Below are 17,171 nucleotides of genomic sequence, written 5' to 3' on the forward strand. Positions count from 1 at the left end.
AGGCCACCCTGAAACTTCCCTAGGCAGCTGGTTCCAGTCCTTGACAACCCTTTCAGTGAAGAATTTTTTCCTAATGTCCACTGAAAACCTCCCCTGGGGCAACTTGGGGCCATTTCCTCTTGTCCTATCCCTTGTATCCTTGTTGGATCTGGTAGAAATGATCCCCAAATGGCAGTGTGTAAAGGATTAATTTAAATTCCAGATTCCGGTTGCCTGGCATTAGCAAAAATAAAGCTCTTGTGTTATTTCTCTTAACAGTTAAAAATTAGATGCAGGAAAAATAAAGAGAAACACTTTAAGTTCTGAATTCCCCCCCCCCCCCCCCCCCCCACCCATTTACATTTTGGTAAGACAGAACTAATTTGCTCTCCTATCTGCTGTGCATCCTGCTGCTGAACTAATCTTTTCTATGCCCTAGCTTGTTATTAGCCTTGCTTATTACGGAAAGACTTACTTTCGAGGACTCCTTTTAATTCCATTTGCTACTCCACTTGCCTTTTGTCTTAAATGTTATTTTTTTGTAGCGTCCTTTGAAAGATTCTTGGCCTTTTCTAACCTGGGACAAATTTATAGTAGCCTGATCAAGTTTTCCTAATCATGAATGATCTTCCCAGCAGGATATGTTCTCTGTCTTCTTGCTAACAGGATTCAGGACACATTCTGTTTTAAAGTGCCCTTACCCTTGAACCATTGTGCTGGGATTTAGTGGATTGATGCAAACTCTAGTAGATTTTTCTTGAGGCTTTTCTGTGTCGCTTTGCACAGCACTGGTAAGATACCTACTGTCAAAGTGCTTGCATTTTAGTAATAACACCTTGGCATTGTTAAAGTAAGTATGTTTAAATTTTCCTTTGGCCGACTTACCTGTTTTAATTCCTTAAGTATTCAGGTTTCTTCTGAGACAGGTCGAGGAAAGGAGCACTTGTTCTTTACAGACGATAAAATAGCAGAAATAAATGTGTAAATAGGCATGACCATTAGGCCGTTAGGGGTGTTTCTGTGGGTGTGTCTGCTATGCCCAGAATGGTGTAAGAACAGTAATCCGCTTTGCAGATTTGGCTGTATGACCATGTCACTATGTTTAGAGGTGCAGGCATCAATAGATGCAAGTGTTTTCACAGAATTAAGAAAACCACCTTGTCCATGCAGTCCAGCCGTAAATGATGCACAGAACAAAAAATGATAGAAAAAAAAAAAGTCTTTTCAGACCCATATGAGTAAATAGAGTATTCTGTTCTGTCCTGTGCACGCATGTGTGTACATGTATTCATAGCCAGTGAGTCGTGGCTCCTAAGCCTGATTTAAAAACTGAATGATTCATTATAATCCCCTCCCCCCCCCCAAAAAAAAAAAAATCTCTGAAGAATCAATCTAATCTGCTTTACTAAATGAACATGTGAAAGTGCTTACCAGGGATAAACCTGGGGACTCTACATATTTCTCTCTTTTTCCTCCAACAGAATGAAAACACCTTTGAGACAATAAAGGAGTTGGAAGAGGAGCCAGTGTGTCCCATTCAGTATTCTCGGTGTATCTGCATGCACCGCTTCCCCTGTTTGGTTTCTGATCTAGACGGGAAGGACAGGGAGGGTGTAAGGACATTGCAACTCTCTCTCTCAAGAAGATAGGCTTTTGTGCTGGCTTCAGGCAGTTCTGAGCTCTTTGGGGCTTAAATCTCCCCAGAATGGGTGTGATGTTGAGTTCGTCTACTCCGGGGCAAATGGAGAGGAGGAGGGGCGCCTGGAGGGAGGACCCCTGGCGCAGGGGACACCCTGAGCACCAGAAGTTGTTGGAACCAGTGATGACTAGAGCTGTGACCAGGGGGGACCTCTCAGATTTCTCTGCATGGGGTACCCCAGTTGCTGGGACATACATGAAGCAGAGATTGTGCCGTGTGGTGGGAGGGTGACTTGGTTTGCAAAGGGGGAGCTCAGGCCAAGCCCCTGCAAGGCAGGTAGAACTGCAGATCCTCCCTGTGCTTCGTGTTCACCTTGCCTATGGCAACCTGCCGCAGAGAAGCTGAGCACAGCCCTTTGCTGACACCCAGCAGCTAGTGCTCCCTGCTGTGCCCCTCTGAAATGGTTTGGTTGATCGTCATTTCATGGAGAGCTCTATTGTCCCCCCAGCCAGGGCTACTGCAGCAATAGCAAACCAGGGCTTCTAGTTACTCCCGGACGCCTGCCTTCCTCCCCCTCTGCATCTCCCCAGCTCTCACAGAGGAGGGGTTGCCAGTGATACCTTCTCCAGGCAGGGCACATCTGCAGCTTCCATTGAATACCCTCCTTCCCTTTGAAAGCCCTGCCTCTTTCTGGCGGGTGGCGTTTGCTCATTTCCGTGAGCGCTTTTGCAGGTGCTGGTGACATGGGAAGGAAAGGGACATACAGTGCTGGAGGTAAAGAGCCGCTCTGCGTCTGTTTACACCGTGTTTGTACAGCTGAGGTGGGTACAAATCACGGGTGGCTTTGCTGGAGAACTTTGCCAGGGATCTAACTGACCCCCTGTTTGGGAGTCCCAGAGCAGCACGTTCGGTAACAGGAGATCGCTGCGCTGCCTGCCCTTGCCGTTGCTGTTGCGCATGCGGCAGTAAATACCTCTGCACAAAACTGAGTCCGGGTAGAGTCCACGGAGACAGTTTTGGTAAGAATCCCAGGTGCTGCAGAAAAGCAGTCTGAGGTCTCAGCTGAGCTGTACTGCTTCAGAAGGGAGATTAGCCATAGATGCGTACGTGCTTTCTTTCTCAGAGAGGGGGAGGATGGTGTGGGATAGTCCTTTGCTCAGTGGTCCTGTGGGCATGTGCACTGGAGAGGAGCCATCACAGGCCACCTCTTCTTGAGCAAGCCACCACTGTGGGAGGCACTGAGATGCTCAGCAGAGGCAGTTTAGGAGCGACAGGGGTGGCTGGTGATCTGTCCCGCTGCTTGGAGGTAATCCCCTCCATACAACCCTGAGATGCAACGTACCCAGCTAGAAGGAATCCCAGCAGAGATGGACAAAAAGATGAACACGTGCAGGTATTGCTTCCCAGCAACATGCGAAAAAATTCATCAGCAGTATATATCCTTCATGTACCCGTTCATACGGAAGGTGGATATTTATGGTTTTTAGTGTAAGTCAAAAGTTGTTGGACAGTCTGTTTTGCCTTGGAACGAAACCATAAAATTAAATTTTGCAAAGCAACCCGTGTTTGAAATCCGTGGACAAGGTGAAATGCCATGTGCGTGAGAGCGTTTCTCGTCAGCGTGGATCTTTGCTGTCTCTAAAGCAGTGCAGGCTGGGGCTGTGGGTGCTACTGGAGATATGCAGCCCGCCTGCACTGCAGGAAGGTCATTCTGGTCTGACTGTCAGATGGAGCTGTATGTTGTGCAGTATTGTACGTGTTGTGCCAGGCTTTGTGCAGGTAAAGAAAGCAGCAGTCATGTATTTGACAACAGCAATCATAGGTGATGCTGTGAAGAAATTCAGGGAAAATCTGCGGCGCAAGTGATTTTGACTATTAGTAATGTGTCATTAATTTAAAAATAACCAGTGCATGGGTGTTGGTCAGAAATGCCTGGTTTCTCATGTGTAAATGCACCAAGTCAGAGGCACTGATGGAAGTGCCTGGATGAATCGGTAAAACAGGGCTGGGCTAGCCAGGGCTGGCACGGGCAGCGTGTGCAGCATGTAGTTGTTTAGGCAATAGCTCTAATTCAGAGTTATGATGGAGGCGCTGGATGTGCTTGGTTTTGAAAGCACACGGTCTTTGTTAGCTTCAACGGAAACTGCAGGATTCTGCTGTGCAAATCAATGAAACTGTGAGATACAATCCACTGTTCAGGATAGTCAGAACACGTTTTTAAGGAAGTCTCTGTTGGTAGGTAAAACCGCTGCTGAAGCAATAGCAGCGATGGAGCGTGTGTAAAAGAGCCTGGGGAGACCCGCAGCCTTCTGGAGCCAAGCAGAATATTTAGGTTTGCATAACGCCGTCCAGCTTTACCCCAGCACTGCTGTGAAGTGTCGCACCTCATCTGAAACCAGCAGGCAGGGAAATAGGGAAGTGATTCTCCCTTCCCCGCCCTGAGGAGGAATGTGGCCTCTAGAAATGCTGAGGGACTTGGTACTTTATGCAGTAAGATTTGCACATGTGTTTTGCCAGAGATACCGAGGCTAGAAAAACGTGGCAAGCAATCATTCTATGTTCAAGACACCCATCATTATAAATTATACCTATAAGCACTTTTCAGCTGCAGCGCTAGGACTCCTGGAATAAAAGGGGTTTCAGCACCAGCTGTTTCCCTTTGAACTGGTGGAAATTAAGTGTCAGGATTACCTGCTCCTCTGCTGTCAGACAAATGGCGTGTGAAGTGAGTTGGGAGGAGGTATGAAGATGCACAAAAACCTAGGTGAGCTGAAGACGACCAGATGTCAAGTTTACAATCTGCATTACCTGTGCTCCTGGGAGCCTGGGAGCCCAAGCCCGTGTGCCGCCTCCTCCCGGGTGTGCTTCCTAGTGAGAGGATCCTTAGCCCGAGTGGGGCGGCTGTGGTTTGTCTGTGAACCTGTGGGCAAGGGTCAGGAGGGAGAGGAGAGCCTGACGGGGAAGAGCCCGTTTGTCATGTCAGAAGCAGATGGTCCCTGTGTGAGGCCACGTGACACCAGCCCCCCGGTTCCCGTGAGAGTTGGCCCCCTGAACGCAAAGTGCCAGGGCCGGGAAGGCTGGGCTGGGGCTGTGTGGGCGTTTGTGTCAGTCCGTGAGTGACCTCTCCCTGCCCCTCGCCTTCCCAGCCCGGCCTGAAACGGGTTTTGCTCGTCTGTTGCGCGCTGTAAAAACCGCTGGGTGCTGGGGGAGCGGGGAAGCAATGGCAGCTGCTCTCATGTAACCCACCCGCTGTCACCCTGGGATGTGCCATGTTATGTCAGCGTCACTCCAGTCTGTGAGCAGCAGCTGAAATACCGATAGAGAAGGGAGAAGAAACCCAGGGTGTAACTCTTCTGGAGAGCAGCCGATAGCACTTGCGCTCTGTTTGTCTTGTTCCATGTCAGTAATACATTTATATAACTTTTCGTAGTGATTTTTTTTTTTCTTTTCTACAAGATCACTTCTACAGGATCCGTACCGCAATGTCTGGAAGTACAATTCAGTTTTCCAGCAACATCAGTGGGTCTTCTGCTCAGGCATCTATTGTCAGGGCAGCAGTTTGACTGAAATACTCTGTCTAGATCCATGTCTAGAGACACATTTGTGTCGTGCAAGGAATAAAGCTGGGGTCTTGAAGATTTCAAGCCTGTGACTTTGTTGTTCGTGATTTTCTGTGCACAACACACAGGGAAACGGAAATTGCTGGAGGAATACTGTGTGGCGCACTGTGTGTCAGAGGTACAGAGGTGTATACCTACGTATGAGAGAGAGAGAGGTTGTGCATGTTTAAGAAACAGGAATGGCCTATTTGTGACCATATATAGTGATTTTCAGCCAATTTCCCGTATACGTTAAAAGGTATAATGCCCTGGAAGAAAGGATTTCACACAGATGCATCTTCAGTCTGTATTATGATAATTTTCTCTCTAGGAGTGCACAAATTTGAGGGGATGTTTTATTTTGTTAAGATTTTTGTCACAAGTAGGATGATTCAAGATGCACTCTAGGTGTAAATAAGTAGTATTAAGTCATGCTGGTTATAAAAATGTGTGGTTTTTCACTGCACGTGAGAACTCGGGATCTACCTTTCATACGTCATCATCAGCTGAGAAAGAAGACGTGAAGGATGCCATTGAATATTATGGGGTGTGGGTGTGTAAACCCAAGTATTTTGGATTACAGCCTGATTCAGTAAGTTGTACTATACACTAAGGTAAAGAAAACTTACCAGTCAGTGAATAATGCTGAAGGGAGAGTCCTGTAGGTGAAGGCTGTATCCCAGTCTGAAGTAAAGTTGGATACAGTCTTCTTACGGTGGGGTAAAATCCTTGTCACTATGCCAGATGCTTGCTGTTACACTGATTTGTTTTCAGTTGGTTTGCTTAAATTTTGAGCGGTGTTTTTCCTCTTGTGCACTGCTGAGAAACAGTGCGGGCAAATGCGGGTTTTTTTGCCTGTGCAAAACGCACGTTCAAGTGAAGAGGGAGATTTGTCTATAATACGCTGATCTGATTGATTAAACATGCCGGTCTTCCTCTTTGTAAGACAAAGATCAAAGAGAACGCCTTGAAATGTGGTGACCTTTCTGATGCTGCCCCGGCCTCTGCAAAATACGCTCTTGTTTGGCCACGTGAAGTGTTTGAAAAGGGTTTTCTCAGAGGGTATCCTAGAGGGGAATAAGGCAGGTGTCCTGCTTGTGGCGGGCGTGCGGGGCAGGGCTGCACAGAGGGGTCTGGCGTCCTCTGGAACACCCGAAGGGACAGCGTAGCAAATGATTTCCACCCCACCGGGCATCACGAGAGAGGGACGTGCCTAATTCTAGCAGGCAAAGCGCAGGACTTATTAAGCCTGTTGCAAGGTGGTAGTAGTTGGCCAGTGAGCTTGGGAAGGGGGAGGGTGAGACAGGTGGTGTCTGGCTGAGGTGCTCCTTCCCTCTTGTGAGCAGAGGGGTCTTTGCCGCGGGAGAACAGGGCCTGGCTGACAAGAGGGGAGCGCGAGGAGCGTGAGGGTCTCAGCCCGCTGGGACACCAGGGCTGCAGGCCCTGTTCAGAAGGCACCACGAGCCGAGGAGGCGTGTGGGGAGGGAGCGTGTGGGCAGGACTGTGACACGGGGCAGAAGCAGTCGGAGCTGTTGAGAAACAGCGTGGGGACAGGGGCTTGAGGGGGCTGGGTAGGGTTAAGGCATGGTGCGGTTTTCCTGCAAGCTTGGGTTCCTGATTCCTGGGGTGAGGGCAGGAGCAGGCAGGTTTCCCTAATAAATCCTTTCCTTTGCACCTTGGAATGGAATTTATTATTTCTGAAGCTTGGGTGAAGAAATAATCCTCCCTTAGCCAGTTCTCTGTGTGGTGAACGGTAAAAAGCTTGTCACGTTCGTTCCCCTTGGGTTAGCTTAGACGGCCGGGGACTGTAAAATGCCAGACAGTAGAGCGCGATGGAGTAGAGGGAGGAGGGTGGGTGAGAAAAATGTTGGCAGTCTTAATGAAAAATGGTATTAAAGCAATAAAGCGTGAAAAATAAACATGCTCTGTGACAAATGCTGGCAGTTACAGAAAGCGAGCAGGCGAGAAGGTAAAAGCAACCCTAATGCCTAGGCAAATCTAACCCAAGAAACTGTTGTTTCCGAGTCCTTCTCTTGTTAAGAAGATGGTGACGCAGTGAACCTTTCATTTAGTATCCCTTGATTTTTATTATAAAAATGGCTTTCAAAATGCCTTATTTCTATTATAGGATGAGTTTGCAACAGGAATTGCATAGATTAACTGTATTGTTTTTTCTTGATAATCTTTCTGTCTGTAGCTGTTTACTTAAGGATAAATATATTTTAGAAACTACCAACTTGATAGAAAAAAACAGCACATGAAAATCCCACTGATAAGGCAGCAATTTTACATCGGAAAATGAGGAATTGCACAGTGCTGACAAGCAGTTACGTTCAAAACCTTGGGAAGAAAGGTATGCAAGAATGTGGGTTGAAAATGAGAAAAGGGAGTTGAAAACAAGTTTTCAAAATGTTACAGCAGAACTAAAGCAGCTGTTTGGTGAAATTAATGAAGCTGGGAAAACTGCTTCCCCTGTGGAAGAAGTGTCAGAAGATGGCTTCAGCGATGAATTGAAGAGTTCTCATGTTGTTTCATCTCATGCAACAGAGTCAAGTAACAACTTAGAAAGTAAAGGTGAATTTGGAGATATTAAACTTATGCTAGGTGGGAAAGTACCCAAAATGGAAACTGTAATCCGAGTCTTGGTGTCCTTTCTGATCAAGATAACTGAAATGCAAACACGGAAGATACCTGGAGTACGGATGAAGAAGATTGCACAAATAATATCAATGATACAAAGGTGCCTCTAGCAAATGGAGAGAGAGAAAAAAAAAGCCTCTTATGGAAATGGAAGAGAATGAAGATGGAAGTAGCAGAAATGCAGTGGGAGGTTGTGAATACTTCCTGAGATACAGCTTAAAACCCAAGTCTTTTGGATGACGTTTCTAATATGATTCCTAAAATAAGACCAGTTTCTACACGTGATGAAAATGCACTTTTTGTAACAGAGAGGGAACCTGGAAAAGACTCTGGATTTAGTGACGATTTTCCCAGGGACTGCTTTATCGACAACAAAATAGGAGAAACAGAAATGGAAAGTCTTTTTGCAAATGCTCAGCAATCATGTGCCATGCTGAAAAGGAATCTTGATGAAGAACTAAAACAAGATACGGGAAGATTTAAGGGTAAGGTAGGAATGCTGCAAATAGTAGTCCTGGCTTTGGAGAAAGAGAAGGTACAGCTGCCAAAAGAGGTAGTTCACCTGCTACTCCTTTATTCTTTAATCTCGCTCCGGATCAATGGTCCTGTTCACTTCAGCTATTTGTCACGAAGGGAAGATGCTTCCTACAAATTGGGTTGTGTTCTAATGGAAATAGGTGACTGGTGAATAAAGAGGGCAGTGGAGAGTTGTCTTTTTCCCCATTTTTGGAAAACGGAATGCATTATTGTTCCAGTTTAACAGCAGGTGGCACTCGGTTCCAGTGCAAGTAGTTATCACTTCATTGCCATAAACAGAAATCCATATAAATATGTCGGTTCTGATTCTGAATCAAAGAATGAAAATAGCTTCTGAACAGGGTCTTGACTATTAATTCATGTGCTGTGATATCTGCATGGTGTGTCTTCATTGTCTTTTGTGAAAATTCCTCTTTCCTGTGAAACCATTTGTGTTTGTGGGTTTGGGATCTTTTTTTTCTTTCCTCCCCTTGTTCAGGGAGCAGTAGCCCAGCACAGTTCCACTTGATTTTTTTCTGGTGGTGTTACAACTAACGCTGCAGTCCTTCTAACTGTCCATCTGTAATGCTTTCACTTTTTTGTTGTTCATGTTTTAAGATACACTATTGTTTTCTTTCTAAGGGCTGTATTTTTGTTATGTCTTTCATGATGAGTGAATTTGAAGAACTCTCAATGACATAATACACTTTGTGGTGTAATTTTGTGAAAATGCTTCTCTATGGATTAAAAAAAAGATTTCATTTTGTATTATTTCAAAGGTAAACCTGAATCAATCCATCTTGGATGTGGTGTTTCTGTCTTCTAGAAATACTAAGAAATACACGAAGCTTAACTTTGTTTTTATAGGTTGAGAAGAAAAAAGCAAAGAAAGATGTTCAAGAGCACAGGCGGTGGCAAAACAGGAATGTCTGGATAAATTAAATACACCACCAGGCAACATGACTAATTGGCAAATGAAGCAAAAGATTACTCTAAGGAAGAACGCCTGTTTGAAAATGGAGAATGAAAACACTATAGAAGAAAAAAACAAAAAGAGTTTTTCATCTGGGGAGAGCTCAAAATTGATTAAAATGCCAATGAAAGGGTAAGCTAAGGAAATAATCTCTAATTCTTATTTGTAGTGCTATGTAAGTGTCTTAGGTTTTCTAATACTGTAGTAGTTGAAGTAGTTTCCCCAGGGGTGAAAGCCCTAGTGAGTAGTCCACTGCTTCTCAAAAAGCGAAGAAAATTTCTTTTTAGAAAACACGAAGCTCACGATGGAGGTTCAATTTTATTGCCTGCTCTAAAAAAAGAAAAGTGGACAAAAAAAGAAAACAAACCCCACCCAAATTCCTGTGATTTACATGTTAATACTGAGGCAAAATGCATCTTCAAAACCAGAAAGAAAAGCAGACTGGAAAAAGCAGTTACTTTTGTAGGAAACGGCCACCTAGAAAAGAAAAGTAGGAAATTGGGGTTTGCTACTACTCCCTTTTCTAGGTGATTTTAGTGATCTCCGTGCAGTTGGTGTTTTCATTAAGTTAATATGCCCTTTGTCAGGAGAAGATGATATTACCGAACCGGTCTCAAAAGTCTAAAGCAGGCACACATATTTTTATGTAAACCTAAGCAGGAGTTTTTTCCTGTCTGTCCTTCAAGGAATCTCTGCTCTAGATGCTTTCTGTACCGTGGCTATTTGGATATAGTCCAGCTTAACCTGGATCTAGCTCAGATTCCATGTGTCCCCCTCACTCCTAGGGGCAGGTTTTTTAAGCACTTGGGTATCTTCCATGATCTTTGCAGTCAAGTCTGTGGTTTTATCATAGATATTTGTCGTCTCAGTTGTTTCTGGACATCATCTTAAGTATGTCTGTTTCACAGAAATACTTTTTGCAAACCTACTCACTCGGTGATTTTTTTCTTTCTTTCCGTGTAATGCACTAAAGTTGCCCTGAATGCCAAAGGTGCAAAGGAAAGTAAAAGACAGCCTTCAAAGCAGAAGGCTCATCAGCAGATGAGCTCTTCCAGTGGCAATCATGGTCAAGTACCGGACGATAGCACTTCCAGTGAAACGTCTCAGGATGAAGGAAGGTATGCATATAAGGAATGTTGAAAATAAAACTTACTGATAAAAACTGACCTGAGAGCTGGAGGCAAGTTTGGGGTTTTTGTTGTATTTGGGGTTTTTTGGCAAATCTGATGCATATGAAGATTCTTACTCTTTCGCGTGACCACACTACCTGATGCGCTTTGTGTTGACACACATTTCTTTTTTGTTTAGAGTGCCTTGAACATGCTGGCCAAGTCAACAACGAGGTCACGTGCACAAATTCTGATTAATTACATGAGTGTGTGCACAGGCGTAGAAGTATTACATGTGTTTAAAAAGGGCGAGGAGAGACTTACAGAAAAGCAAAATTCCTCTTTCACTGCAGGTATCTCAGGATTTTTTGCCCTGCTCCCCGCTCCACCTTTTCTCTTGCAGCTGCGTACCCTCCTGACTTCTTGCCCACCCTGAACTTACCTGTGTGGGTTGTGGCAAAGTGAGAAAGAGAAGTTGTTGACACTGTTCAGCACTAGCTAAAAATCTGGTGTGTTATCACCGCTGTTTTGGTCAGAAATCTAACACACAGCGCTGTGTGGGCTGCTGTGAAGAAAATAAACTGCATCCCAGCCAGACGCAGGACACCAGAGAATCCAAAATTACAGTTCTTTGACCTGTAGGAGAAGGATTCTCAGTACTGAAGAGAGCTAAACCCCTGGTATTAAACAGGGAATGCACGTAACCGTATAGCTACATGTCTGTAGCTGTAAGATTTCTGTCACTTTGTGTGAAGCTGAGAGAATAGTTATTTCAACTACTTGCTTAATATCTTGCAGGAGAAATAGCCTTCCAATAGACATAATGGTAGACAGTAACTGTTTCAGTCTTCAACTACATCTAACAAAGTTGTTATACTAGATTTTAGTTTAATTCATTTCTGCAGTGAAGTTTTCAAAGCAACTGTAGTGTTATTCATAATCAATGTAAGCATTTCAGTACTGAAATATATTTCTGTTTTCTAGACCTGCAGCAACAACCGGGAGTGAAAAGAACAAGGTACTGTAAAACTGGTTTCTTGATAAACGGTTTCTATCAGTTTTTAATCACTTAAATGGGAACTGTGTTTATGTTGTTGTGATAAAGAACTTAGTCCCAAAATAGGATTGCAATCAAAGTTTGCAATTTATTAAGCAAATAGAGGCAAGCAAACAGCGCTGGGTGCGTCGGGAGCCTCCGCTCCACCAAGACGCGCGCTGTACAAAGTTTATTTTTGGTTTATGTTTCCTAAACTAAGACATATTCCTAGCTATTTCTAAGAAAGGGTCGGTTTATGTAAATGGGTCCTTGGAACAGGCGTGTACTTCGTGGCGCATGCTCTTTCTATCTCCGAGGGTCTTCTTAACCCCTGTCTGGCGGTCGGTGGATGAAGTCAGCAGTCTTCCTCGGCTCACCCTTAGGATGACCCTAGATTTTACGCATGCGCCCTGTAAACTTCTCTTACTTAACACTCTGCTGTTAGCAGCTCAGCCTGCATATCAGGGTGTGTAACCAGATGTCCTTTTTAAGATACAGAAATGAGGTATGTAGCCAGATGTTCTTTGCAAGATACAGGAACTATAGACATTGATCACTCTGTTTTTCTTAAGCGTGTGGTTATACAAGGGTATGTAAGAGAGAAGGTTACATTTCATCCTGCGGTCCTAGCATTGTTCTATATCGACACGAATCAAATGAACACATTTCACACAGGGAAAGTGGCTGTGAAGAGGGAGAGCGATTTAGTGGGGCAGAAGGTTTTAGCCCAGCCGCAGGGTGGGAGCGGGCCAAACCAGGGGAAGTGATACAGGCTCCCCTGCGCCAGGCTGTGGGAAATGAAGGAGCCATTACGGTGACGGTCCCGTTTTCAATAACAGAGTTGAAGAATTGCAAAAGCAACCGCAGGAAATTACCGAGACGACCCTAAGAAGGCGGCTGGTGTTTTTGAAATAATGATGGTTAAAACACAGGATGGTCCATGGCCGGAGCAGTGCGCTCCCCAGCCAGCTCTGGGAGCCGAGCGGCAACTCCCTGTGGGGCCGAGTGCTGCCCTGGGGGCTGGCAGGGGAGCCGGCACAGGGGCTTTTCCAGCTGGGACACGGAGTGCAGCTTCTCCAGAGCAGAGCAAGGGCTCATGTTCACGGCGGAAGATTTGGAGGAGGGGTTTGGAAAAGTGGCTTCCTTTTGGAGCAGGAGACAGGTCTGCTTCCTTTGGGAGCCAAGAGCAAAGTGCCTCGGAAACCTTCTAGCAGCTCTGTGTCACTTTACAGAGGCTGAGGATGCCCGGTGCAGCCGTCTCCGCTGGAGCAACCAGCACTCGGGGGATGCAGGCTGCTCCTGCCCACGCCTTCCCCAGGTGAGTGCGTTTCCTCTGCAGCCCTCGACTGACCGAGCGGGCGGATTCCCAGCTCCTGATCAGGAGTGCGCCTTGCCGGGGCTCGGCGTTGCACGTTGAGTCTGGGAGGGGGCCTGACCTGAAGGGGCTGGTTTCTGGTTAACTTACGATGAGTTGGGGTTACACGTGTGTTCTCCTGGAGTGGCCGGGCAGCGTCACTGCGTTTCTCATGCCCAGCCTGCCCGTCACTCCCGTCAGAGAGAGCCAGCTGCACACAGGGAGGGCTTTAAGCTACGCCGCCCGGTGTTGGGGGGAGATTGCTAATAAAACCCATGCATGGCTGCATGGCCACAAGGAAGAGAGGTGCCGTGCCTCACACGAGAGTCGTGAGGATTAGTGCTGGGAAGCTGCAAGAGGGTAGGGGTCACCCTTCTTCAAGCCTGTGTCATCATTTACTGCCCAGGTTTCGCTTTACGGTGGTCAGCAGAGCAGTGGCCAAGGCTTTGTCCGCCTGGGCCAAGAAGGCTGCAGCAAAGTCCAGGCTCAGACAAGGTATGGGAACAGGTCTCTGCTGCCCAGCTGAGGCCCTGCCCCGCGCTGGGTGACCACAGCTCCGTCAAAAGGCACTCCCCAGGGGGCTGCTCTGCTGAGTTTCCTCCTTTGCCAGGTGCAGAGGCGCATCCTGGCAAGCTGCTGCAGAGACGGAGGAAGCTTTCCCTTGCTGCACTGCCAAGTCAGGGGCCAGGCACAAGACAGAAAGACTTGGGCAAGAAGACTTCTGAGAGGTGAGACCCTGGTGGGAAGGGATGAAAGGGATCCTGCACCCGTGGAGGAGAGACATCCCCTCCGGACACTCCGGCTGCAGGGACGCGGCAAGGTCCCTGACACGTGCCGCATGGCTCTTATGTGCTTGTTTCCCCTGTTGTGGGCCCCTCCCTGGGGAAGGTGGTGGATGCTGAGTGCACCCCACGTCCCTGTGGTTCCCTCACGCAAGAGCTGAGGTGCAGTCCTCCCCCGTCCATCTGAGGGGGCTCAGGAAAGGCTCCCCGCTGCCAGCAGAGATGGCCCCACCTCGCGTGCTGCTTCTGCCAGCCTGGGGAGCTTTGGTGCCAGGCGAAAGTGGGAGAGCAAACTGCCCCGTGCTCATGCCGACTGCTCCCGGTGCCTCTTTGCAGTGCGCTCCCCCCACGTCCAGGCAGCTCCCCCAGGATGAAGGAGGCAGGCAGGCAGGAGCCGGCTTCTCCAGCCAAACCCACCTGTACACTCCCATCCTCAGACGACTGCCAGAAAGCGCTGCAGGTGCGTGCCTTGCTGTAGCTACCGTGCTGCTGGGGACTCGGCAGAAGCCTCTTTGTGCAGAGAGCCAGCCTGAAAGGACCCCTGGACGTGCGCTCCTTGTCAGCTGTCTGTCACCTCCTTCAGATCTTCCTTGCCCCCTGCATTGTCACAAAACACTTTCTCCTGGCCCAGGGGCTATGGGAGATGCCCAAGTCCTTTCTCGGCTGTTCACAGCGGAGGGCTTTGGTCGCAGCTGTGTTTGCCAGGAGCCTAGAATGACCCCAGAGCCCCCGATGTGTTAGGGGCAAAGCCCTGCCAACCGACCAGCTGAGGCAAGGGGCGGGAACACGGGTCAGACCCGAAGGACACCCGTTCCAGGCGCTGAGACTAATCCTGCCTTCTGCTGCCTTGCCATCCCCTCCAGGAGGTCTGGCAGCTGCCTGCAGAGTGGGAGCAAGTGAGGCCCAAGTGGCAAGAGCAGCTCGAGCAAGCAAAGGCAGAGTGGGCGGCGTGGGGAGCCTGGTCTGCGGGGAAGGACCGACAGCAACCCCAGGTACGGGCAGCGATTGACACCGCTGAGAGCAGCAGCGACCCTCTCCTTCGGGGCACCCAGGGCGGCAGGTCTCCAGAGCGGGGGAGCAGGACAGACATCTGGCTGCAGGGCAGGGGTTTGCCTGCTCAGGCTCGTGAGGGAGAGAGTGGCAGCAGGATGCAAGCGACAAAATCGGCCGTGATAAGAGGCACGCAGTGCTGGGTCTCCCGGCTGCCAGGTCCTGCTGCAGGCTCCTTTCAAGAGGTCCTCTGGGAAACAGCACCTGTGGTTGCCGTCTGCTTTGCTGAGAGCGTCTGCTCCTTGGCAGGCACTCGGCACTGGAGGCACTTGGACTCCCCACCCTCCAGCCCAGCCCAGGAGAAAGGCAGTCAAGGAGAGGTGGAGAAAGGCTCCAACCCCTCTCCCAGCCGAGCAGAAGACAGCAGCAACCTCTAGGCCTGGGGGAAACCTGCATTAGGGAGGAAATAGGCATTTCCTCCTCCCCTTAAGCTTTGAGTGTTGTTCTGTAGAAGGAAGAGAGTTGCCTTATTGCCCCAGGATGGGGTAGGGGAGCCCGGAGGCAGCGGTGCCTGAGCCTGGGACAGGGTTCTCCAGCCTGGAGGCCAAAGCTGTTGGTGGGACTCTTCCCTCCAGCCTCCCGCCTGGTCTCTGCAGGGGGCAGGGGACCCGTGCTGGGGCAGCAAACACTGCTGTAAAGCCTAAAGGTGTCTCCAGGGGCTGCTCCCAGCTCTGCCTGGGAGCTGCTGCTGTCAGATTCACCCACTAGCAAGCAATTCCTGGTCCAGGAGTGACAACTGCAGGGAGGAGAACAAGTCTGGGTGCCTAATATCAAGGTCTCCAACATCAGCTGAGCAGCGTTTATTTTAATGGGTTTTTTTGTTCTCCCCAGCAGTTTCCATTGTGCCCCAAAGCCATTTTCTGTCAGAGAAGGTGCAGGCATGTGCATGAGACACAGGTGTTTCTCTGTGTTGTTACTGAGAACAAAGGCAGCTTTTCTTTTCATTCCAGCTGGAAAGGGAGCACAGAGCGTCAGCCCCAGGGAGGCAGCCCTGCTCCCTCGTCCTGGCTGTGGGTGTGAGCCCTTGCACGCTCCATCTCTGGAGGAAAGGCACTGAAGAAGAGCAGCCTGGGAGGGGCCTCCCAGAGCCGGCTGGGGAGAGGGCTGGTCACCCCGCGGCCCATGGCGACTGCCGGGAGCAGCTCGGCGTGGCCAGTGGCCTCTGGGCACGGGCCTGCAGGCCTCCCCTGCGTTCTGTAGGCGGGCACCGGAGCGTCCCCAGGCCTGGGCGCCCTGTGTGGGAGCCATGCCTGGGGACAAGGCCCCGGGCGGTGGCACCCAGAGCTGCTGCACGCACACAGGACTGAGCTCTGCAGAGGCTGCTGGCACCGGGGGGATGTGGGAGGTGCGGGCTCGGGCCTGCTGGGGCCTCTGTGAGGGGCAAGCAGGGGCTGCCCCACGCCGGGCACAGCCGGGCACAGCCAGTCCCCGCCAGGCTCCACAGCATCGCCAGGGCTTTGTGATGCAGGCGGCGCACCGTGCCCAGAGGTCATTGTGATGCGGGTCCCCACGGTGACCCCGCGGGTATTTAAGGAGCCAGAGCCCTGGGGTGCCCACTCCCAGGAGAGCCACTCCCTCAGGAGGCAGCATCTCCCCTGGGTGACCATGGCCGGTCATCGGCAGGCGCCGCCGAAGATTCCCACGCATGAGGAGGCAAACGCCCCCCCCCAGCCCAACAGCAGGCTGCAAGGCCTGCAGACCCGGCACCAGCTGAGGGACGGGGCAGGACGAGGAGGCCGGTGGTGGGACAGGGCCACGCGGAGCTGCCTTAGTGCCAGGGCCGGGCTTGCCGCCACTGTGGGGGCCGCTGTGCCAAGGCAGCCGCCTCCAGTCCTTGACTCCTCCTGCCCGCAGATGGGCCACAGGCAGCCGCTGGCAGCGCCGCAGGACAGCCAGGGACAGGCTTCGTCACCCCATAGGAACAAGCTGCCACCGCTCCCCTGCCCACAGAGCTCGCAGGCCGCTGGGAGCCGACGCGCACAGGTAGGGAGCCCGAGGGAGCCCGGGACAAACGTCTTCCCGAGTCCAGGAGCTGCCGACAGGCAGGCGGGAGCTGCAGGAGGGGACGGGAGGGCCCGGTCACATAGCAAGCTGAGCCCACCTAACCGTGCCTGCAGGCTGCCCGGGCATGCTGGGGATGCTCCCAGGAGTCACTGTGGGCCATGGCCGGAGCAGTGCGCTCCCCAGCCAGCTCTGGGAGCCGAGCGGCAACTCCCTGTGGGGCCGCGTGCTGCCCTGGGGGCTGGCAGGGGAGCCGGCACAGGGGCTTTTCCAGCTGGGACACGGGGGCACGGGCGAAGGGCCACAGTCACGCAGCCTCTCTCCTCGCCTTCTCTTGCAGACGGACAGCGCAGCATGCAGGGTGGCAATGCCCTCCATCAGGGTGAGGCGGGAGGAGACAGCCCGTCTGCCAGCAAGGCAGGCAGCAGCACCACAGAAGGTGCACGCAGCTCGGGCACCAGGAGCTGCCAGCACTTGCTGCAAGCTCCCGCCT

General features: G+C 50.1%; 1 long non-coding RNA gene across 1 annotated transcript; it reads left to right on the forward strand.

Annotated features, from left to right (window-relative positions):
• Positions 1 to 5,679: 5,679 nt before the first annotated feature.
• Positions 5,680 to 11,475, forward strand: LOC129784136 (uncharacterized). The gene is made up of 4 exons (XR_008746519.1): positions 5,680 to 5,770; positions 9,241 to 9,478; positions 10,320 to 10,464; positions 11,440 to 11,475. It is a non-coding gene; the product is annotated as an uncharacterized LOC129784136 (long non-coding RNA).
• The last annotated feature ends 5,696 nt before the right edge of the window (positions 11,476 to 17,171 follow it).

Source organism: Falco peregrinus, chromosome 3 (assembly GCF_023634155.1).
Source record: "Falco peregrinus isolate bFalPer1 chromosome 3, bFalPer1.pri, whole genome shotgun sequence".
In the NCBI taxonomy this organism is placed as follows: domain Eukaryota; kingdom Metazoa; phylum Chordata; class Aves; order Falconiformes; family Falconidae; genus Falco; species Falco peregrinus.